We start from the raw sequence: 26141 nt of genomic DNA, 5'->3' as shown, positions 1-26141 counted from the left end.
AGTTACTCCAAGGGGAGAATTAGTAAGATCCCCATAGAAGATGGCAAAAGTGGTGGTACTCCGGCTTTTCCAAGAATAAGTGGAAAATCGTGACTTGTTTAATCCAAGTTGTTGTAGCATTTGGCAAATTACTCTATCAGATTATTACATTGGAAAACTGCTTAATGCAGTTGAGTATATTTTGAGGGAGTGAAAGAGAGGGAAAAATAAATTCCAGATAAATAGAATAAAACTACTAAAATAGAACTGTAGTAGTAATGTAATGGTACATTTTTATGCCCCTCCTTTGTAGCATTTTTAGTTATCCTATTTATGTATATTTTGTGAATTGAATCTTACGTTTTATCAAAATAATTTTAAAAATTGTAACAGTACCATGACACTTCTCCATGATTTATGGTGGTACAACTAGCCATGCCTAAATTGTTGTGCTATCTTGAAAAGAACTGTCACTGCTCAAACAGAAGCAAAGTGAGCGTGATAGTTTTTCCCACCTTCTTTCTTTCAAACTGTCCATAATCTAATGTTTTAGATATTTCTTTGAAAACAGGATATAGTTTAATTTTTAAAATGCAATCTGACAGTCAATGTCCTCAAACAAGACCATGTAATCAATCTGTATTTTATGTCATTATCAAAATATTATGATGTGAGTTTATCATCCTACATTTTCTATTGGTACCTGTTGTTCTATGTTACAGTTTCTCTCGTTTTATTGGTTTTCTTTTAGACTGAGTGTTCTTTGTACTGAACATTTTACTTTTTGTCTATTTTTATACACTTTTGTGCTCTCTTAGATTTACTCTAAAACTTGCAGCATGCATCCTTAACTTATTAAAGTCTTATGTCCTTGTTCAGATAATTAAAGGGCCAAAGAACCAATTTAACTTCACTTCATTTCCCCTTGATTCATATTATTTTTGTTGTTTAATTCCCTCCATTCAATTTATTCAATTTCAGTATTATTTTATGAAACCAAACTTCATTGAGATTTCTCCATATATTTACCACCTTCTTTGCTCTTTACTGCTTCCTACATCTCTGGGATAACTTTCCTACTACATAAAGTCTTTTAATGTAGGATTGCTAGTAATAAACTCAGAATTCTTGTTTAGTTTTGTTTGAAACTGGCTTCATCCCTTTTTTTGCTTTAAGAACATTTCCAAATCCATCAACATAAATTTGTCTTTTTCTCTTTTATTTTTGTTTTTGGAGTTTTATTATGATGTACCTATGTGTGGTTTATTTCTCTTCTCTTTTTGAACTGACTTTTTAAAAACAGTTCCGGAAAATTTTCAGGGATTATCCCATCAGATACTGCTTCTGCCTTTTTTCTGTTTTTCTGGAACTACAATTAAATGCATATATAAGGTCCTCCCACTATTTCTTCTCTTACACTCCTTTTATTTTCCTGCTATATCTTCCTGCTATATTATTTATTGTTTTGTCTGCCTCAACTTACAGCTCACTGATCTCTCTATTGGATCTAATCTACCATTAAACTCATTCAGTGAATACTTACTTTCAATTATTGCATTTTCAATTCATAACCTTAATATGATTATTTTTCAAGTATGCTATGTCATCTTTACAGACATTTTCAAGTTTGAGTTTTGACCTCAATAAAAATAACAAGTATATATTTATTTTTACAGAGCTATATTACAGTTTACATCTGATCATTTAAATATTTTAAGTCCTGGTGCAACTACATTTTTTTAACTTTTCACTTTGAAAACATTTTTAAAAATTACAAAAGAGATGCAAGAATAAAACCAGAACATAGAACACTCATATAACCTTTCCTTGATTCAAATATTTACATTTCCCTCTTTGCTTTACCATTTTACCCATAGATAATTATGGAATGATCTCATTTTCCTTAGTTCAAATTCTTTGTCTGGATATGCCTGAATTTGCCCCTTGTATTATGCAGCTTTGCAAGCCAATACATTCTTCTAAGCTATTTTTAACTGGATATCTATCTTTTGTAACTCAAATTCTGAACTGACTCAAAACTTTTAAAATCTATATACACAATAACATTCTGTGTATAACTATAGCATATATCTCCTCTCAATACTTGCATGTCAGCAAGCAATAACCAAATGAAGAAAAGGCACATAAAATGATAAATGCTATAGTAGGACTTAAATCTAAAGAGAAAATGAAAATGTTAATTAGCATATTTAATTTTTATGTAGTCAAATATTTTAATGTCCTAATTATTAAGTTGCCTTAGGAAAACTAAAATGCACAACCATGATAAATGCACAAAACTCCTCCCAAATCAGTCCACACCACCTTAGTTTCTGCCACTGCACTTATATAAAATGTTGAATCAAATGTGAGACATGAGCAAACAAAATAAATAACTTCCAGAAATGCTTGAACACAGCTGAAGAGCTTCTAGTCAGAGTCTCAAGGTCTCTGAAATGGGCTTTAACTCATCTTCCAGCGGGTTTTTTTTTTTTTCTTGTCATCAATTCTACTCATGTCAGCCAGAGAACACATTACCCCACCTTCCCATTCAAAACCCTTAAATAGAACACTAAAATCCTTTCTGCATTCTACAAAGGGCTCATTAGCAGGCTCTGGCTACCTCCCCAAACACACTTAGGGAATTCTTATCTCCAACCACTACTCCCCACTTAGACTATTCCAGGAGCCAGATTGCCTGGGGTGCCTCTCGGATACCGGTTTGATTCCTTCCCCAACAACCTTGCCCAGAAGACTTTTCTTTAAATATTACCATGGGTTGGCCCTCATTTAACGCAGGTCTCTGATCAAACAGCACATCTTGCAAATAATCTTTCTTAACTACCCCTTCTAAAATACACTTCCCACCCTTCCATCAGTGTTTTTGCCCTTTCTCTCTCTTATTTTTATTCATAGCAATCATACTACCTGAGATGTAACACTGTTTATGGCCTCTCTCTCTCTTATGGTCTCCCTCTCTCTCTCTGTCTCTCTCTCTCTCTCTCTCTCTGACTGTAAGCTCCAAGAAAGCAGGGACTTTGTTTTACTCACTGCTACATTCCCAGTTCCTAAAGTAGTGCCTGGTAACTAGTAGGCACAACACAAATTATAATTAAATATGTAACTCTAACTAAGGCTAAATATTTTGGAATTATTTACTTTTAAGCTAGGCAAAAAAAAAAAAAAAAAAAAAAAAAATCGTAAATAAACACTGTACAAGGGAGATACTGGCTCACCAGTACAAATATAAATATTCATGTATCCGATTCATTATAGTTTAGCTGACTTGTGGCTTTTGCCAGTTTTGGACAATACCATTTACTGAAAACCAACATTTGAATAAAATTCATAAATAAGAATTATCTAAATATTTTTCCACATTGTTGAATTGTGAAAATAATGTGCCCTGTTGAAAAAAATCATTAATTGTAACTTGATAAATGAAAACAGTTTGCTTGTGATCTCTACTCAGAAAATCTTTTATATATTGTTGTTTATTGCTTTTGTGGTATGTACATGACATTGTTGTTAAAACTAGTATGTATTGCATGCATGCAGTATCCAAATATTCATGTATCCGATTCATTATAGGTTAGCTGACTTGTGGCTTTTGCCAGTTTTGGACAATACCATTTACTGAAAACCAACATTTGAATAAAATTTATAAATAAGAATTATCTAAATATTTTTCCACATTGTTGAATACCTATTTAAAAAGTCAAAATGAAAGTGCCATATTATCAACTTTGTCAAATATGTATTTGCCTAATGAAATTTGTCTAAACTAACAACTTAACTTTTTTGCAAATTATTTTACCCTTCGTTGTTAATGAATTGGGTTCTCAGAGTTATAATGTGATTTCAAAAGCAAAAGAGAATATAGATGCTACATGTTTTAAATCATTAGATGACTGAGATTAGTAAACAGCCTAAATAATTTGTAGACCAGTGTAGCTATGCAGTCCCACTAGGACATGAAATTTTGTGTGCAATATATACTGATTCTGCCATATACACAAAAAGTGGTTCATAAATACAGAATAATACCAAAGAAGTAGGTATGTAATTTTAAGGTCCATAAACTTTAAGTTTCCATCTTTCATATATTATCTATGTCTTCATTCTCAGAAATTCTCAACTCTTGCTATTTATTTGAAACTTTACAGTACATTAATTTAGCTTAGAACTAGCCCTGAATGTATAAAAAGTAACTGAAAAGAAAGAAAAACAAATGTGAGGAAAGAAAAACTGAGGAATAATGATTAACGCCAAATCTAACCTTTCTGCTCTAGAGCATCTAGCACCAAATATAGACCAAGTTACTTTTAATAGTCTCTGCTATGATTTCCTTCAATTATGAGGTATGACAAGTCAATTTCTTGACATAAAACATTAATAGGATTATTTAAAAAAAAAAAAAAAACAGAAAAGAACTCGTTTGAGACTCATGGCACCTTGGATATTAAGCCAGGTATTACTGAATATGTTACATTTGCAATTGGTAAAGTTGCAGATATCACTATGACACCGAGTAAGACAAAAAACATCTAGGAAACAAGGGTCCAAGTATAAGGCCCCAGTCCAAAAGGAGTTTATCACTGAGATTCTGAATACTGACATCATTGCTTCAGATATTTTTGGTTATTTTCAGAATTTTGTACAGATGAAAAGGATCAGCCATCAAGTTATTTGCCAGGCCACTGATAGCACCGTATAGTTCTCATATCCTATCTGATTTAAAGAGACGAATTAAGTACAGGATGTCATTTCCCACTGCCAACTAAAGAAAAGGGGAAAAAGCTAACAGAAAATGAGGCTTAAAAAAAAAAAAATCTTAGAAGAAATGTACTCAACTCCTTATTCTTCACCTATACCCTTCAAAAAAAGACATTAGATAGTAGTAGCCAAATCTCTTCATTTCATTTTTCAACTGACTACATAGAGGGAATCTTATTGGAGGGATTTTCACATTCAATGTTAAAGTATCAGTTACTTCATTTCTCAATTTTATATTGAAATGGAAAATAATAAAAGAGCATAGTAAAGTATATGACAGAAGATATGAACAATACAAATTATTGTCAATGTCTAAGAAAGATATGGCAGTTTTTTCCCTTATTAGACTACCCTAGGCCTGCACAGTTGACATCTCCTTTCTAGTAACAGATATCATTCTACTTCAAAAACTAATAAACAAAAGGAGTACATGTTTTGTTTGAGGTTCTGGTATTAAATTATTCACTCTATCAAAAACTCAGTTTTGAGCTTGTAAATATTATATAACCTATATGTTTTTCTCAGTCCCAACCGTTATAAATTAGAGATATTATTATAGTAACATCTACTGCCTAACATTTTAAGTATTCAATAATATAATGCCTATAAAAGATTAACAATTCTATTTCTAACACACAGTAACATTCCAATAATTATTTTGTGTTACTAATATTACTGTCCATAAAATGCTTAATGGGATAGCGACTATTTTCCCATTTACTAAATTAATATTTTAACTTTATTTTCAAGTTTTGTTATGTCATACTTACTCCTAATCATGGACTGAACATTGAACAATAAAAGCAATTTTAAATGAATATGTTTTTCTATCTTGGAAAGCTTTTGAAGGTCTTTTTAATAACAAGACTCACAACTATTTTAACTATCAACTGGTATGAGTGAAGAATTTAGAGTAGAGAGTGAAATCTCTGAATTTGAACAGGAAAAGGGAAGGGAAGATCTTGGAAGGGACATCCCTAAAGATACAGCAGAGGAAAAAGAAAGAGGCTCAGCACTACATAAGCAAAACAGAATGGGTTCCTTAACATTCCATCTATTAATATTTTCTGATGACAGTCCTGGCAAACCATGAACAGGGGTCGGGGCAGAAGCAAGTCCTTTTGACAACCACCTCACCATTCATTGTCCACCATGACTTCAAAATGATTCCATCTACTTATTAGTGCACTCTTAGAAAATAACATCTTTATTATGGAGAAATCCAGTCAGTTCACTTGACAGGAAAAATAAGTACACAGAACTACAAAATGTTATGCCTCAGACCTAAGATGACACTCATATTCTTGTCATAGTCTCTCTGAAATTAACTATGAGCTTAATACTTTGAAGATAATGTGATAATCAACTGAGCAAAGAGAACAAGATAGACTCTGATATAAAATGCATTTCAATAAAGAGAGATAATGTTACCACATTCATTCCCCAAAGAGACAGTGAAGAAACATATATACTTCACAGTGTTTCTTCCTATCTCACTTCAAATTAACTCATGTATAAAGGGAACTTTTCCACTATATTTTAGTTATTTGCTCTTTTTTTGAAGACATAGCACTACCATGGGTAATCTTTTCTAGGATATATCAAATCTGTGGGGTAAATATAATATTTTTGCTATCTTGTTAACTTTCCCTGAATTTATTTCAATGAAATATGTAGAATTTTAAAAAGATTAGGAGATGGTCCAATTGGGTAAACTTTTACAAAATATGTTTATAATTGTGTTTTTTCTAACTATTCTAAAAGAGAATACCAATTATGAGACATAATATCTATTTAAAATGTTTAAAAAGTAACCACGAGGCTTAGTGGGTTTAAGAAAGAGAAAGACCAGCATAAGGGCTTACTGAGCTGGGAAAAGAGTGTTAGATTGATGTGAGAAGTAGTCAGGAAGCTAGCTGAGAACTGGCCAAAATTTCTGAATTTGTTCTTCTAAAAGAAAAATACATATCATGAGAAATGAGAGTGAAAGGAAGTTCAGTGATTAAGATGCACTTTGTTACGCAGAAGAGAATGAGAGAACAATTTTGAAGACAACATGCATTGCAATGCATGCAAACTCTGTGCTAAACGCACCTATATAAGGAGATGAAAAATCTCACACTACTGAATAGTGAGAAATAAAACTATCAAAAACCATGACTAATATTCAGTGCAAAATCTTAAAGACAAAAGGGAAAATATAGTAGTGTTTTTAATTTAAAAATTTTTTTAAGTTATAAAATATTCTAGAAAACGACATAAAAATAAAGAGGAAATCATCTGTATTTTCACCATTTTACAACATATTTATAATTTCAGTGTTCATATGTGTATATTTTGGCTATCTAAAGTAGGACTTGTATATAATTTTGTACCATGTTGCCCCCAAGAAACATTAAAGCTTGTGCATTTTTACATTTTATTATCATCATTTTATATTTTATTATAATCACATATTTACTCGTAATGGTTGCATATTATTCTCAAATGTATGTGCATAAGTCTATTGTTGGCCATTTGAGTTATTTCTGATTTTTTATTATACATAATACATTCATCAACATCTTCAAACATATGACCTTTTCCATATTTTGCACTATTTCCTTAGGACAGATTCCCAGTAGTAGTATTAATGGATTAGACAGTAAGAATTTTTTTTATAATTATTTTCCCCACATACTGCCAAATTGCTTTCCAAAAGGGCTGTACCAATTTTAATTGCACCAAAGAGTATCTGAAAGCACCAGATTCACAGCATACTTGCCAACACAGAACATGATTATTTTTAACACTGTTATTTAGTAGGTGAATAACTAGTCCTCGTATTCTTCATATAATTTAGTCTAGTAGACTGCAGGATGGCAAAAAAGAAAATCTGAAATTAAGGAAGTGGTCAAGTTAGTTAAACATATGCTGAAAGATCACCAAATGAGATTAGTTCACAATAAATGTGTATACACACAAAGCATGCTAATAGATAAGTGTAAACTTGGGTAGCGGTCTCTAGACAAATGCCATGAAACCAAGTCTTTGGTCCAGTCTTATTCAGCATTATTAATCACACAACTGAAGACAAGGAAGGCAAGATAATCAAATGTGAAAATAAATACACATAATTTTCACAGTGAACAAGCACACATATATTTTAAATTAGCAACTCCACTTCTAAGTCCTTTAGTTTCTTGTACACATGTGAAATAATGTGCACAAGCGCCTTACAGCATAGGTTGTGTTAACCAAAATATCAGAAAAAAGATTAATTGTTTATCAGGTGGGAACTGTCTCATAATAAACAAATTATGGCACTTTCAACAAAGGTAATATCATGGAGTTAAGAAAATGAATGAGGAAGCTCTTGTAAACTTTGACAGTCCTCCAAGATTGCGGTCTTTAAAAATCAGGAAGCAAAATATGTATATATTAACAACTGTCTAAAAATTGGTGAGAAAATATTTAGCGTTTGCATGTGCATATACACAGTATCTAGAAAGACACTGTGATGGTTAATTTTATGTGCCAACTTGACTGGGCTAAAATGGCTGGTAAAACATTACCTCGGTGGCTGGTAAAACATTTCTAGGTGTGTCTGTGCAGATGGATGAGATGAGCATCTGAATCTGTAGACTGAGTAACAAAGATCATCTTCACAAACCTGGATGGGCATTATGCAATCCTTTTAGGGTGTGAACAGAACAAAATGTCAGAGGAAGGGTGAATTTGCTCTCAGCTTGAGGTGGGACAGCTATCTTCTCCCTCCCTTGGACACTGATGTTCTTAGATTTTGAACCTTCAAACTCAACATAAATTTACACTATTGATTCCCCACATTCTCAGGCCTTCAGGCTCAGACTGGATACTACCAACTTTCCTAATTCTCCAGCTTGGTGATGGCAGATTATGAGAACTCTTGGTCCCCTAACCACATGAGCCAGTTCTTATAATTTCTCTCTCTTTCTCTCTCTCTCTCTCTCTCTCTGCTGAGCCAATTCTTATAATCTCTCTTTCTTTCTCTCTCTCTCTCCTGAGCCAATTCTTATAATCTCACTTTCTTTCTCTCTCTCTCTCCTGAGCCAATTCTTATAATCTCTTTTTCTTTCTCTCTCTCTCTCTCCTCTCTCTCTCTCTCTCTGTCTCTCTTTTTCTCTGTATGCTCACATACACATACTTTATTGGTTCTGTTTCTCCAGAGAGCACTGAATAACAGATTTTGGTGCCAAGAGCGGTTCTAGAGAAACAGAATTTTAAGGGTAAGTTTTCTGAATTGGTTCTGGGATCTCTGAATTTAGCTCTCTAGTCTGATTAGATTTATTGGTGCTAATTTAATGGCCTTTTTTCCACTGGCAAAGAGAACGCCGATTATAATAATACATAAAATACTGCATTGGATACTTCCAATCAACCACTTACAAGAAACAAAAAGCCAAGGGACTCTGTATATGATACTTTCAAAAATTTTTGAAAACTAAGGGATATAATCATGTTGCTGGACAAAGTGGTGAGCTCTGGGGTTTGAATTCCCAGCTCAAGTGCTGCATAAATGACTTAAGAGCTTCTGAGTGTCCTATGAAGGACAGCCTTATCTCCTGTATCTGCAGGGCCGAAATAGCTGAAAATCAAACACAGAACTTTATCCTGGGATTAACTGAACTACAACACAAGTTCAACTTCTAGCCTTTCAGAGTATCTACTGATAAAGTAAGGGTATTAATTGGGGAAGAATGGAATACTGTAAATTGGGATGGGAAGGTATGGAAGACCATGATGAAGCTGAGGACAGTAAGCTTATAAATTCTGATGAGTCTTCTTTGTCAGGGAAAGAGTTCTCCCCAACCCAGTGAAAGCATTCTTTCCAGCTCCAGTAGAAGCAGCCTCCCACTCCTATTGGTAGCAACCTCCTAACCCACAGTAGCATTGGCCTTTCCAGCTCAGTCTGAGGGTATAAACCCTGAATTGCTCATGGAAACAATAATGACTTCCCCTGAGGTCATTACCATGCAAGATAATGCTCATTATCCTCAGGCTCCATCCCACTCCTGGTACCAAAATTTGTATTAGGGTTCTCCAGTAAAACGGAAGGAAGCAACAAGGAACAAGGTCTCTCTCTCTCTCTCTCTCTCTCCCCCCCTCTCCCCTACCCTCTCTCCCCTACCGTGTATGTGTGTGTGTGTGTTTCCAAGAGCGGGAGAAAACAGATGTCTAAACTCAAGCAGAAAGAGCTATCTGCCCTTCCTCTACCTTTCTGCTTCCTTCAGGATGATTCCCATTCATACTGATGAGGACTGTCTTCTTTAGTTAGTCTAATGATTCAAATGCTAATCTCTTCCAGAGGTATGCCCTCAGACATACCCATAAATAATGTTTTACCAGCTACCTAGGCAACTTAGACCAGTCAAGTTGATACATAAAGTTAACAATTACGAATACCGCGAAACATTATAATAAGAGCGGTTACCTATTTGAGGAATGAAAACTAAGTGTATGGGGAAGGATATGAAACAGAGAATTTTTACTGTGTGTTTTTGGAACCAGTTGTATAATATATTACCTATTATAAAATTAAACACATTAATTTCACAAAAGGAAAAAATAACCACAAAGTTGGCCCTACCTTATATTCTGAAAAGAAATCAGCTGTCAGATTGTACATTCTCATGAACCAGAAGAGGGCAATGGTTACAAGGGAACCAATGATCAACCAATTTTCTTTTTCCTCTTTTATTATTTTCCAATATTTGTATTATTTGCTCAAATATAGTTCATGAGATCATCAAAATCATTCTGTGCAGAGCTCAGTCAATATACCAAAGTGTTGCTCAAAAATATATTATAAGATAACGTATTTATGCTTTTAGAAAAATTCCACCTATTTCTCTGCCCAGATCCTTTGTTCTTCTTTCAAAGTTATAATTTATGAGCTACAGATATGAGCCAAGAGAAGAAAACCTCAAAACTTTCCATGATATTTGTTTTCTGATTTATGTAAGGAAGCATGATTTTTAGCTTTATTATAATCATATTTAACAGGATCTTTAATTGTATTTAATAAATAACAGGGCTAGACTAGCTCACACTGTCTCAATTTAAGCTTGAGTTAATACAAATTAGCAGGACAACTGATAAGATACATGTATAAACAAATACATGCAATTATTTTTATTCTTTTTTAAACCTCATGTGCCAAAAAAAAATTTTATTTTAATTACAAAATGCAAATACGTCTTAAGTTCGATTACATTAAGATAAAGATGTGAAAAGCAAAGTCTAAAATTACCCCTGAAAAGTTACCAACTATGAAATTAGCCAGATATCACTGAATATATAGTAACAATAAAGAAAACAGAAATTTGTACAATTTAGTCCTCCCCTTCCAAAATTAAGCATATCATTCCAATGTTTTGTTTCCAATACAGTGTCTAGAGCCCAAAGCCATTATCGTTTCGCCCATTTTTACATTGTTTGTTTTAGTATAGATTTTTTTAATGATCTATTAAAGTAGTGCCTGTTCCTGGCAAAACATTTTTATATACTTAAAACTGAAACCCCGATCATCCTACTATGCAAAAATAACAGATGTTAATATTTTACTTAACCCTTTTTATATATGTAAATCAAGAGTGCTTCTTCATACTAAATTTTGTACTCTGCTTTTTTCTCTATTATTTCATCACCATTTTCCAATGTTATTATCAACATTTGAAAATCAATGATTTAATAGTGTATACCACAATTTAATTATTCCCCTTTTGTTGGCCAAATAGTTTATTTCTACCATCACATTACTACAAATGTCTCTGATTAATTCCATGGAATTAATTCCTACAAGAGATATTACTGAAACAAAGAGCATTTTTAAGTTTCTTGATAACTCAGTGGATGTCTGTTGTTTTTACCTATTGAGGAAACATTTTTCCCTTCTGCTAGTAACAGTCCCTTGATCTCCACTTGGCTAGGCACAGTGGCTCATACCTGTAATTCCAGCACTTTGGGAAGCCCAGGTGGGTGGATCACTTGAGGTCAGGAGTTCATCACTGGCCTGGCCAACATGGTGAAATCTGTCTCTACTAAAAAATAAAAAAATTAGCCAGGTGTGGTGGCGGGTGTCTATAATCCCACCTACTAGGGAGGCTGAGGCAGGAGAATCGCTCTGGGAGGCAGAGGTTGCAGTGAGTTGAGATGGCACCAATGCACTCCAGCCTGGGTGACAGAATGAGACTCCATCTCAAAAAATATAAATAAATAAATAGAATAGAATAGAACAGAACAGAATATGGTCTTGGTAGGACTGGTAATCAAAGTGCCCAATGATCCACTGACTATGGCATGGTCATGAAACCAAAGCTAGTAAAGTCACATCCATTCTAGGAATTTGAGCCTGAAGCACAGAGACACGTGAACAGAAAAGTACTGATGCTGATTTAGCCCATCAGTGATGGTACCAGGAAAGGACTTCATTATTTCCTCTTATGTTCTCTGCAGCCATTCTGTTTTCTCTCATTTTCTTTTGATTCCATAAGCTTCAAAATACCTTCCTTTGTTGTAGATCTTATTCCTTAAATTAGTCATGATTGACTTCTATAGCATGCAACTGAAGAATTCTGTAAACACCAATGAAGAAACTTAACAGACGTTTAGGAGTATCTGTAGTCCACCTTCTTTTCATTGTCTTGATCAACCTTTAGATAGGATACTTGTAATTTTTAGTAGACAGTGATAATGCTTACTGTGCCCAAATTATATTCAATGCACTCAGAATAAAATGAATATGAGCCTCTTTCTTCAAGAAGCTTTCAGTCCACTAAAGGAGATGAACATAAACTAGGAATTCCTATATTGAGAGAAATCTTCTAATAGGAGAAGACACCAATGTTGAATGTACTTCCTCTATTTTCCATTTACTTGTAATTATGGTATTTTTAACTTAAAATTGTTAACTTTTATAAGGTAAAATCTTTTCCACATTATGTTTCTGTTTATGGAGCCTTTATTTGCTCTTAGCTTGTTTTAAAGTTTCTTTATGTTTACTCTCCCTTCATCTGATATTTATTTAGAATGCAGTGTGAGGTAGGGAGTTTACATTTTTCACAAAGTCATTATTCAGTCTTCCCAGAATCATGTATTAATCATTTTGTACTTCCCCACATATTTGTGATTATTTCATATTGTGCTTTATTTTCGCATATTTTAGAGTTTGCATCTGAGGTCATCTACTCTCTTCTGCATGTTTGTCTGCATGTTAATCATCACTTGTAATACCTTTAAATACTTGAAAGTGCAACTTCCCTTAATGCATTATTTATGTTAAAATCCTTTGCTGTTATAACCTACTTGTTATTCTAGATGAACTTTAGAATCTCTGTAAATTTTACAACAAACTCCACGGAATTTAACTGTGATTGTCTGTATGTATATATGTGAATATACATATACATTCAGTATTACTCTTTTCCTCTACTTATTTACATGTATTAAAAATGTCCCTTAGGAAGCTTTTGAATTTTAATAGCTTCTGATTCTTGGCTTACCATGACATAAAATCAGGAGAAATTTTCAGGCAGCATTGAAATAACTCTTTATAACATTTAAAATATAAAGTTTAGCCGGGCGCGGTGGCTCATGCCCGTAATCCCAGCACTTTGGGAGGCCAAGGCGGGGGGATCGCCTGAGGTCAGGAATTCTTTTTTTTTTTTTTTTTAGAGACAGTCTCACTTTGTCACCCAGGCTGGAGTGCAGTGGCACCATCTCGGCTCACTGCAAGCTCTGCCCCCTGGATTCACACCATTCTCCTGCCTCAGCCTCCAAGTAGCTGGGACTACAGGCACGCACCACCACGCCCGGCTAATTTTTTTTGTATTTTTAGTAGAGACGGGGTTTCACCGTGTTAGCCAGGATGGTCTCGATATCCTGACCTCGTGATCCGCCTGCCTCGGCCTCCCAAAGTGCTGGGATTACAGGCACGAGCCACCGCGCCCGGCAAGGTCAGGAATTCAAGACAAGCCTGGCCAGCATGGTGAAACCCCATCTCTACTAAAAATAAAAATAAAAATAAAAATAAAAAACCAGGCGTGGCGGCAGGTGCCTGTAATCCCAGCTTCTCGGGAGGCTGAGGCAGGAGAATTGCTTGAACCCCGGAGGAAGAGGTTGTAGTGAGCCAAGATCACGCCACTGCACTCCAGCCTGGGCAATAAGAGCAAAACTCCATCTCTAAATAAATAAATAAACAAAATAAAAAGTTAAAAAATGTACATATGTTATATAAATTCTATATATACATATGTTTATAAATAATATATACGTATATGGAGAGAGAGAGACCAAGAGAGAAACAAGGAACCAACAGAGGGAAAACAATGACTATTTTTAGCTGCCTTCAGTAATTTCAGGATTGGCCTATTTTGTATTTTAGTCAGCAAAGCTAGAAACTAAAGATTATCTTTTATTTCTTTGCATAAGGGAAATTAGGCCAAAATAATGACTAAAATAATTTTATCAATGCAATCTATTATTTGTTAGTTGTTGCTGTTTTTAAAATACAGCACCTCTCCTGTTTATAATTAGCCATGTTCACTCAAGATAAATCAACATGCATTACTCATATTTTTCATCTAACTCCTCAAAAATTGGAATTCAAGAAATCAGTGATGCTATCATTATTTTATAAAAATAAAAACTAAAGTAGTGATGAACTATGATAGATACTCACCAGTCCTATGACTGGCATAGACAGATACAGAATTGAGGAGGCCTAACTATTAGTTCATATGCCCTATTCATAAAGCCATGGTACATTTGTGAACATTTAGTACAATTCTTCTTGTCTACTGGTATCTAAATTTACAACTAATTGTTTGCAAACAGCCTCTACCTCTGGCAGTTGTTTTTGCCTGAGTGCTAGGGTCCTAGAAAAGTTACCCACATGTCTTACTGTTCAGTGAGGAATTGATTCAGCCCTGATGTCATCTATGTGTGTCAAGGAAACATCTCATAGCCAAAGACTAAACAAAATGATAAGTACGATTACTCACAAGTAAGCGCAGTATATCAGTTATAAACCATCACTTCTGCTTCAAATCAGTATTTTAGGAGAATGATATGTCTCTTCAAACTCCTGTGGGCGGTGTTTTCTGATAGAATCTAGCAATAGGCTTGTTTTTTTCTTTGAGAACCAAGAAAGAGGTTTTTAATTGTTTAAAATTGTCTCATTATCCATGCAAGTTACCCCCCTCTACCTAGTTTTTCTTTTTGTTTTTGTGTTGTTCTTCAAAAAAAAAAAAAAAAAAAGACTTACAGCGGTAGCTTTTAAATTTTCCTAAGCATTTTTTTCTTATTCTGGAACATTCAAGAAAAACAGTAACAAAAAACTGCACATAGTTTTGGTATTTTCTGGAGTCCCTGAAGTTCACCTGTCAATCACATTTTAGTCCAAAGTGATTGACCTTGGGAAATAAAAGGTCCTGTAAGAAGAGGGAAATAAGATATCCTATTTCAGCAATTCTATCAGTTATATTCTATAAACTAAATTCTATAGAGTCTACAAATATATGTATATAGAGTACATACATCTGTATGCTATAGACATAAAGAATGAATTAAATACAAATATTTTACTTGCAAAGTTACCTCCAGCCTTATAAACCTTAGATGACATCTCTAAATGTATCTCAATTTCTCATTTTCTTGGTCCCAACATAATATTAATACAATGTAATAATATGTCAGATATTAAAATAAGAACACGCACAAACTAGTAGATGCAGTCATTTCTCCTCATATTATTTATTTTACAAAATGTAGAACTGTTTAATGAGCAACTGGCAAATAGTTAACTTACATACTTCATTGTTAACAAGTAGTGTTTCTAGATCTTCTACTTCAACTGAACTGGCAATAAATATCAACTTTCTGAAGTAAAGTTCTTCCTTATATATAGAGGAAGTTGCACGAATCACCTGGGTTCTTCCCAGCATTAAATACCTGATTTTTGCTTAGCTTTCATTAATAGCTTCATAATCAGCTGGAATATGCTAGATATGGTAACCATTTGTGGGTTTACTTGTGGTTTTAAAACATTGTTTTCCTAAAGTTTTGCATTTAGGCAGAAAGAAGAAAAACTAGGGCAAAAAAGATAAAGGCTTAAATGAGTGGTGAATGCATTCTTGAATCTGGAGAAATAAAATATTGAGTCGACAATGTCAGAAAGTCTTTCTCCATCTCCCAAAACTGGGGTGGGTAGCAGCAATCTTGAAGATTTTTCTTGAATGATGTACCCTGCACTATTGTCCTGTAATCACACAACCTGTGAATAAGGTGGCACTAATTCATTATGTGCTTCTTCGGAGTACAATTTCAGCTTCTGTCTCATACGAAAATATTGTTAGTAAACAGGTTTTTCAAAGTCAAGCTAGGTTCCATTCTTCATAGGAGGATAAGTAATAATTCCGAGATGTAAGCTAAAGATCCTAAATAAAGTAATGAAATAGAAGCACAGAAAGCGAAACTGGAATCATAATTGTACACTGTTTTTTTGCAAAAAAGAATAGAACCTAGGATCTAGGTAAAATTTGGGAAAGTTTGATCTGTAATTGGACTGACTACATAAGCAAATCTATTTTTATTTAAAGACAAGCTTACTTGAAAATTGTTGTTTCAGCATTTCTAACTAGATGATCAGATCATGAGTCTTTTTATTCTTTTGATGCATAAACTTTAAGGAAACTTTGACCTCAAAACCTGGTGTTTTTTTTTTTTTAATCAGTTTTTACAGAGGTGTATAAATGTGATACTTTCATGTGGAAGAGAAAGAAGAATTCTCATTACAAATATGCTTTTGAATCTTTCCTAACTACTAAAATTCGCTCATCCCCTTTGAATAAAGTTCTGTAGATGACTTTGTACAGTCATAAATACTGTTGTTATTTTGTTTAAATGTTGTTAATTTGGAACTATTATGTTAAAAGATAATGTTGTCCTCTAGCTCCTCTGAAAATTATTATAATTTGATTTTAAGTATATTTTAAAGGATAGATATCTTATCATGTTATTGCTGAATAATCATCTTTAGATCTCTCTTTTTTGCCTCTAACCCTCACATATTACGCAGTGTTACTGTTCTCATACATAGCTTCAGGATCAATGTAAAAAAATAAAAAATAAAAAAAAGGATCAATGTGTATTATTTTTCCTTTCTTACACTAATTTGTGTAGGTGCATATGAGAGGGGATGTATAAGTTGAAGAGAAAATGAGATGGAAAGAGATTGGTCCATGAGATGTAGAACTTAGAAAAAATAGGTTGGTAGGAGATAAATATTCAATATAAGTTATCCCTGTATTTTTATGATCTATTGCACCCCAATAGAATATAAACTGCAAAAGGGTGGGGATCTTTGCGTGATTTACTCATACAAGTATTCATTGAATTCATACAATATTGTATGTATTCATTCACACATTCAAAGCAAACAGAACAGTATTTTGCACATAGTAGGAACACAGTACAACTTGTTAAACGTTACTTGAATAAACCAGTATCATATAATAGATTACCAAAGAGAATGAGAATATTCCTTTATGACGCACATTCATCATTCAGAATAGATTAGTCAATTTGTTTCAAATGCAGCATGGCAAAATTCCTTCTGAGAACCTTTCTAGTATGCATATGTTTTGTGTTTCTAGTATGCATGTGTTATGCATGTGTTTTTGTGTGGTGAGAGAGAGAGAAAGAGACAGACAGAAAGAGACAAAGAAAAAATGAGAATGAACTTCTGATTTACTAACCAGTTGAAGTTTTTAATTCCCCTGAAATTGTTGGTTTTAGAAAAAGAATGATTTCACTATTAATAAAAACAAACTGCTACAAACCTCACTTTCTTACCCATTCATGTACAAACACTAATCGTGACTATCTGACAATTTAAATAAGTTGTATTTCATAAATAATTGTACCTATTAGCATTGCTATTCATATTGATGTGATCTTCCTAGAAAAGTTATCTGATGAGTATTAAAATTAAAATCTTGTACAAGTCAAAAAGTGAATTTAGTGGCCTAGGGTCTTGACAAGTTGACATTACTTGTATTACTAAAATTCATCTAGAATATATGGCAGTCTAAGCTCACGAGCTGCCCTAAAGCAAAACAAGTTAAAGCTGAAGTACATTTGCAGAAATGGTACAACTTGAATAAGCGGCTGGCACTACCTATTAGCTCCCAAAAGCCTGTACCCACCCCCAACCCCAACACTCTGCATCATTTATGTTTATGCTTAAACATATTTCCTATGGCTTTATCCTAATATTTATGACTACTGACACAATTCTCTGAATTGATTATATTTGTCCTACTCGTTTTAAAATTATCTAAAAAAAGATTTTCTCCAAGTTGCATACAAACACACACACACACACACACACAAACACGTGCACACACAACCTTAAAATGAGCACAAAGGCTCTTAATTCCATTTTAAGACTTGTGGCTTACTCCAATACATAATGCAGTGGATTTATAAAATGTTACTTGATGTCAAGGTGAAAAAGCACTTTCTTAGTCAAGTTGTTAAAAATTTCCTTAGAAGTTCCATTTTTAGTATTGGCTGTTACTGATAGCTTAGTTTTAATTTGTTTATTTTAAAATTGTTAATTAATAAGTATAATACACTTTAATCCTATTTTCCCCATATCAACCTATGAAGAAAACAAAAAGTTTTACCAGCCCATGGTATTCCATAAAAGAAACACAAAACTAAAATAAACTGCTTAGCCTGTTTAATAACCTTAACAAAGTCCTGAAGGCTTCAATAACTACAATAGTGCAATATTAAAGTAATCACCTGGAAGCAGGTAAATTTTGCATAGAAACAACAACCACAAACTATACACTTTCTTTAATCATATCAGAAAACCATACTTTTAAGCCAGATATGATAAATGTTAAGAAGAAAATACTTAGCACCAATTTTTTACTAGTCCAAATGCAGTATGTGTGACTAAAATAATATTTAAAAATCCATTTACAGCACAACAATTAAGTGATGAAAACCATGAGACCATCCTTGGACCCAAAACTAACATCACTACTAGTTTATCGTAAGTTATTCATCTGCTTTAAAATAACTTAGTTATTAAATTGGGAGAAAATAGAATCTTTACAATGAAAACTAATAATCGAGAAATGCCTGACATTTTTGGACAGCTCCCTCCTGATTTTCTATTGTATTTCTATTACGTACCTTACTTTCATTTTCTCTGTTTTACCAAATAAGAAATGAGCCCAATCAAAGTGGTTTCTGCGATTTGGTTTTGGGTATTTTTGTTGTGTTGTGATTTTTTTTGTTTTGAGACAAACGATCCCTCTAGTGAAAGAGATTACAGAGCTACATAACAAGAAAAATGCTGTCCCCAGTTCAAGATCCGCCTCCCTGTACTGAGCCAATTTTTGTTTCACCAAAGCTAGCAAGCAAGGAGCTAACGTTCCACCTCCATTCCCTGCTGCAACCCCATCGCCAGTCAAGGACTGCAGCCTCGCCCCATCTGAGACACAGTGGGGAGAGCTCCTTAGTACTGAGGTATTTCAAGAACTTTCCTAAGCAGATACTCCCACGGAGACAAGGAGCCACATAGAAAACAATCGCCAAGAGTAAGTTTGTGCGTCCTGAACAGGGATGCAGAGGCCACTACACTGAACTACGGAGATCCGGATTTAGCCCAGTAGCACCATCCATTTGCAGCAGCCACAGAATTCGCCCTCTGCAGAAGGCTTTGCAGCACGGGTGGAACTCTCAATAGCTTTATCAAATAAGATAATCTAATATGAAACAAAAACGCTCTGGAGGCAGCTGGGTACCCTAACCTGGTTACCCTGCGTGGTTAACGTGCCCTATGTCTGATGGCCCAGACCACAGCGGGCTTGAACTTTCTCGGAAGGCGGAGCCGCCAGGCATTTGGCAGCTGCCAGGGGCGCACCAGGCCCGGTCTCAACCTGGGAGGTCACGCGGGCCAAGGTGGCCTGGGGAGGCAGTGGCCCCACCTGGACGCCTGGCCGTCGGGCGTCCGAGCCCCGCTCCACCTCCACCGAGCTGTCCCGCTGCGCCCTACGCCGCCACCAGGCAGGAGGAGCCGCTGCCAGTACCTCAGAGTGGGACTCTCCATCCTCAAGTCTGCGCTCCAAAAAAGTGTAGCAAGCCTCCCACGCGGGGCTTCAGACACCTAAAAGTCGCCACTCTCCCAAGAATATCCTCCACCCTCAGCCCCAACTTCTCCTTCCTCCTTTTCTTCAGCGACGTGGACCACCAGTTACTTTCCCCTCTCCTCCTTTCCCCTCCGAAGTCCCCGGGGCAAAGTGGGACTTTGGGGAGCCTCGGTGAACGCGCCTCTCCCCTGGCGCGCCAGGTCCACAGCTCCTTCTTTTCATCACCACAATAAAGTTCAATTTGCTAGGTTCTTTACGAGCCACGGTGGACTTTCCCGTGCGCTCCGTGCGTTCTCCCTCCCGCCGAGCCAACAGCATCCTACTCACTCCAGCCCAGCCTGGGTTCTTGAAAGACGTCGGGCCACGCAGAGGGGACCCACTGTTCTCGCTGCAAAGTGCCCCAAGCCGTGCGCGTGCACACATCCACATCCACACTCACACAATGCCATCCCCGCGCTGTCAAAGTCTGTCAGCGCGGAAGGGAGAACGCACCAGCTGGAGCCGCACGGGCGAAGGCAGCAGCCCAGCCCAGCGTCGGGACACGCAGTCCGGGTCCCAACACCTTTGTCGGGATGCCCCGGCCACCACGCGCCTCTTAACCCCCAAAGACCACGCCAGCGTCCCGGGGGCCTTGCGAGCGCTGGCGAACAGGACCTTACCCGTGGGGCGCGTGGTCTCCGGCTGGTGGGCTGGCGCGCGGGCCACAGGGACGCTGCAGCCAGGGTCCCGAAGATGCTGCTGCTCCGCTGCCGCTGCCCCGATCCCCGGCGCCAGCATCACTTCTCTGACGCCCCCGCCTCCTCGTGCTCCGCTCTCTCGGCCGCCCCTCCCCGGCTGCCGCCTGCAAGACCGGCAGCGCCGGCGGCGCGGCGGGGTGGGCAGCAGCGGAGGCGGCGGCGGCGCCCGCGCGAGCTCGCCCAGCTGCGCTAGCCGAGCAGCCGCGGCGGCAGCCGGAGCACCCGAGCCCGGCTGCGCTTCCCCGGCGATGGCTCTGGCCTCGGCGACTGACAACGCCCGGCAGCCAATCGCTGCCTCGCCCCGCGCGGCGGGGGGAGACCAATCAGAGCGGAAGGCCCAAGGTTTTCCTCCGCCTTTGCTCAGCGGGCTTGTTTCCGGGAGAGGCACCGATGCTGCTGGGGTTTGGGATGGGGGAGGCGCGGGAGGGGCGCAGGATGGGGGACTCGTGGCCCCTGAGCCTTAGGTGAGGAGGGAAAGCAGGGCCCGCAGGGGTGGGCCTGGGGCGCTTTCTGACCTCCAGGAGCCCGATGCTTGGCAGGAAAGGGCGCCCCGGGGTGACTCTGTCTCCAGAGCCTCGTCCCTGCGGTTCAGCGTCTGGGCATCGCTGGGGTGAGGGGGGCAGCGGGGAGGGGTCGCGGGACCCGAGTACGAACGGCGCGGCTGGAGAGCGAATCCCAGGAGGTGGTCGCCGCCTTGAAGGAATCACGCGAACAGTCACCAGACAGCGCCCCCGTCCTTCTCCCTTTGGCAGCTTAAAAGAGGAGTACTTCTTAGGCTCGGAACCACTCCTCATAGTAATCAGCCCCGAAGTGTCCCCAGCTAGCAAAGAGGCACACGGAGAAATGTCGGAGTTGTAGGTAGAGTGGACCTTCCCTGTCTTCCCTCCAAATAAACGCCCCTCACCTCCCCACCCCGAACGCAACAAACAACCAACCTTGAGAATGGGGAAAGATAATTTAAGCAGCCAACCTAATTGGTTTGCTTCCTTTTTTCCTTTTTGTTTGGATAATCAAATCTGAATGTTCTAATGGCCTTTTTTTTTTTTTTTTTTTTTTTTTTTTTTTTAGTGTGGGTGTGTTGGACTCAAACACTAGCGAAGTAATGTTATTTAGCAATAAAAGATAAAGAAAACAAAAGCCACAAAATCTTTTTCTGCACCACTTTCCCCTAAATTGTAATGATCTTTCCTTATGGAACATTTTCAGTTTCTTTGGTGCAAGTATGTCTGAATGGCTCAGAGTTCTACCAATAAGTTTATATTACAATGTTCTAGTAAAAAAAAAAAAAAAAAAAAGTTATACATGAAAGTTTTAATAAGCATGGGACCTTCCCTAAGTGACTCTCTCTGATAAATAGTCACACCCACCTCACAACGTTGTTGTGAGGGTCAAAAATCAAGTGGGTATATCAGCTACATAGTTGACAAATTGCTGGAAGCCAATTATGCTATTTTCCAGTATTTTATATCATCTTTCCATGTTATTCAGTATTTTGGAACAGTTATCCTTGAAAATACATGGGTCCTACGTACCATGTTCCTTAGAGATTAAGACAATCAAATGACTATCTTACAGAAGCAAAAAAGCTAAAGAAAATCAGGAGTCTTCATACAGATAAAACACTAATATCTCATATCACTATTGCTATCATATCACTAATGCTGAATAAGCAACTCTGAGGAAAAAAAGCCTTCATAATTAACAATGTACTAATAGTGAAAACCATGAAATATTTAAAATTAGTAAAGACAAAAAACCAAGACAAAATTTTTAAAGTATCTGAAAAGATTGCATGTTAAGTAGGTTTTCATGCATTATTATGAATTTCATGGGATGTATTGGACAGAAAGTCCAGTGTTAATTATATGACTGTTTAATAAGAATTTAATAACTGTTTTTGGCCTACAGATATGTCTGGTTTTCTCCTTGTGCAATGAGAGAATTCATTCCACTTGTTAATAGAGAAAGAAATTGGCTTGTCAGTACCAGCAATAATGGTCAATAATGACTGGCCTAATCCTGAAAGTATGTAAAATAACTTCATATTAATTGACGTAGAAAATCTATATTTATTAGGAATAGGAACTGAATACTTCACTGGGATCCATTATGACAAAAGTCACATCTAGCAGGCAGAAAACTAAATAAGAAGTGAGAGAAACCGGTCTAGTTCCAGCTCCAGTTATGTCTGGGTGAGTAATCACAGGTCAGTCACTTAAACTTTCCCAGTATTCCTTATCTGTAAAGTAGAGATTAAAAACAAAATAAAATCTATAGCTGCCTTTCTTAGAGATGAGGATTAACTTATAATTGAAACCGCAAGCCACAATGGACTCTTGTAGAAAAGCCGTTCTGAAAAGGTGAAGAACTGGAATTTAATGATAAATACTACCCTCTCTCAAATGTGAATTAGTTTAATTCTTACAATAGCACTGTTCATTATGGATATATATAATATCTATTTCTAAAGATGAACATATTAGGTTTCAAAGGGTTCTTTACCAATTTTAGGATAAATTGACTATCAGATACACTTTATTTGTTGATGTTGCCGAGCTAGAATGTTTTTCCTTCAGTTCCTTCACTCTGCCGCTTCCAATATGATTAAGATATGAAATCTAATGGTTGGCATCTTAATTTAAATGAAGGGCAGACTTTTATGTTTTATTATTGGATGTAAATTACACCTGAAATAAAGCCTATTTCCATAAATAATATAACTTATTAGATAATTTCAAATACAGAACACCTCAATTGTCATATTTAAAACTATAAAACATCTGTAAAATAAATATTGTTTGTGCTCATATTAAAAGATTGCTACATTAGGTTTTCTTTGCATTGAAAGACTGAAGCAAAATCAAAACAAGAATACAAGAATGAAAACAGAATAGATTAGATTCTACTGAGTTAATCATAACTAACAGTTTTAAAGGTATTCTTTACACAGGACCTATGTGTACACACACCCCACACACACACACACACACACACACATAAATACAAGTAAAAGACAAAAATCATTCATCAAAATTTTGTAGGAAACAGGATTCCAAACAGGCAAGTGTTCAAATTCCTAGCCCTGTACTCTTGCCACCACAGCATACTCTTTTCTACTGAGATTTGAGAGTTATTAATAAAGAGAACATCATTGAAACTAAGATAATGTAAAATATTTCAAAGGACAGAGTATAGCAGGGCAACAAGACTAGAAGATCATTTATAATTAAGAAAAAGTAAGGATAGTGTTTATTTTGGAGCGGGGGCAAAATTTTATCTGAAAATCAAATCTTGACTGTAAGTATTGACAAGAGATGGTGAGACTGGGTGAGAAGATCTTTGGTTTCCTTTAAAAAGAATTGTGGTAGGGCGATTAGGGTGACAACCATTTGATCCACACAGAATGGGGAAAGGATAATTCAAGTGGGATACTTACATTAGAAAAGAGTTACGTTTCTTTACATTCAATATTTTAAAATGGTGGTAGAGTCATGATTTATGCAGAAGCCTGTATAAAAACTTGAATTGACATAATTTCATAAAGTCTTAAATTATCGACAGCCTCTATTACTGTTATGTTTAAAACAAAAGCATGTTTAAAGATGTGCAATCCTTCATTTGCGTGTTTGTTTATAATGTTATAGAAATCAAGCCATTACCAAAATTGCAGAAAAGATACCTCTTTACCCCATTAGATTCCATTTTCAATTTTTATAATTCAGAATTTGGTTATTTGCTTGAGTAAGAGAATCCAACCTCTATTAATAATGAACTTTTTTTTCTTTAAGCTGTGATTACTTAAGAGGTGCTACATATGACATTGGTGCAGCATGACATGGAAAAGTAAAAGGAAGGCGTGTGCTTGTGTGTGTGTGTGTGTGTGTGTGTGTGTGTGTGTCCGGGAAGGGGGAGTGAGGAAGAAGTGGGAGCAAGAAGGAGTAAGGAAGGAGAAAAGGAACAGAATTTTCAAGTTATTTGTGCAGCATTCTCTATGGCTTCATTAATCAATACTTTTTCTGAAGCCACTTAAAGCATAGGACACTATAAAATTAATTTTAAAAAATTAATGACTTCTGTATTACCATAACAGAATGCTATTTAAGTGTCTAGCATAGTAATACAAGCTCAATAAATGTTTGATCGAGGAAAAATGAATGTATAAATGTTACATGGGGTTTTGTGGGGAAGAGCAGGGGGAAATGATGCTAAAAGTTGAAACCAAAGTATAATATTTAACATGAATGTTTGCAATTATGACTATTTTAACTTTACATAAGTTAAATTCTAACAGTAATTTTATTTTCTATGGTATCCCAGGATTGCTGTCCAGATTACACAGGCAAGTGCCTTCTTCCCTTAGACTGAATCTTCACTTTCTTTTACCATCCCAGACCCTCACTCAGTCTGGCTTTTAACAAATTCTCCAGTTGTTTTAGGGTGATTAGGAAGTGAGCCTAGAGAGTAATCCTACTTGCCTTGGGAGAAAAGTGCTAATAAAAGGTCAAAGCTGAGTTCCTAGCGACTGGGGCTACTGAAGCTGATAGCATGAATCATCATTAGCTTTTACTCATGCCAAGTCATGCAAGTCTGTGAAGTTCATACAGAAAGAGAAATTTGGATCAATAGGACTTTATGCTACCATGCAGCTTGATAATTACTTTCTAGAAATTAAGTTTGCCAAGCTTTTTGTTTCTTACAAAAAATATTATCTGCTCTGAAAGTCTGCCTTAGTCTTTGTACTGTCTGGAAGATAAACCTATAGTATTTTCCTTTAGCAGTTTCTTTTTTTGTTGTTTGTCATATTATTATGGAGGTTAGCTGCATGCATATTTTATATTCAGTAACCTTTGGTGTCTATTTAACAGTGGATCATATTTCATAACAGGATTGATATTTTAAATCCACTTCTCTAAATGTCTGTAACATCAAGTCGCCAAGAATATTTCAATACTTATGATGTAGTCGGTTAGTACTGGCTGTTGACCTGGTGATGCTAGCGGGGACATAGGCTATGTTGTTTAGTTGGTAAGTGAAGCATGCAAGTCCATTGTTGCTTCTGTTTTATTGCCTGCTGGCTACACAGAGACCCAGTGAGCACCATAGAACACTTTCGCATTCACAAGGAAAAATATAGCAGACTTGTACATCTCCCTATTGAAGTCCTTAAAGTAAAATGCTCAAAAAATATTTTATACACTTGCTATGTCAAGAATTTTTGACGCGTTAAAATAAATCAGAAAGTTAACAGCAAATGTTTATGAGCTTAATACCATATAATGTGGCCGGGCGCGGTGGCTCAAGCCTGTAATCCCAGCACTTTGGGAGGCCGAGATGGGCGGATCACGAGGTCAGGAGATCAAGACCATCCTGGCTAACACGGTGAAACCCCGTCTCTACTAAAAAATACAAAAATCTAGCCGGGCGAGGTGGCGGGCGCCTGTAGTCCCAGCTACTCGGGAGG

The 26141-nt window shown here is 36.4% G+C and overlaps 1 protein-coding gene across 5 annotated transcripts in view; it reads right to left on the bottom strand.

Moving 5' to 3' along the window:
- B3GALT1 (beta-1,3-galactosyltransferase 1) overlaps positions 1 to 20872 on the bottom strand; it is a 554365-nt gene extending 533493 nt beyond the window's left edge. For 4 of the 5 annotated variants that reach the window (XM_073019780.1, XM_007965251.3, XM_073019782.1 and 1 more), the window contains exon 1: positions 20603 to 20871. The gene's annotated coding sequence lies outside the window, so the exon portion shown is untranslated. Of the gene's footprint in view, positions 1 to 20602 lie in introns of all 5 variants that reach the window. The other variant, XR_012094209.1, reaches the window with a different exon arrangement.
- Between the last annotated feature and the right edge of the window lie 5269 nt (positions 20873 to 26141).

The sequence above is a fragment of the Chlorocebus sabaeus genome, chromosome 10 (assembly GCF_047675955.1).
Source record: "Chlorocebus sabaeus isolate Y175 chromosome 10, mChlSab1.0.hap1, whole genome shotgun sequence".
Classification (NCBI taxonomy): Eukaryota; Metazoa; Chordata; class Mammalia; order Primates; family Cercopithecidae; genus Chlorocebus; species Chlorocebus sabaeus.
This window is presented reverse-complemented; position numbering and strand designations above follow the sequence as displayed.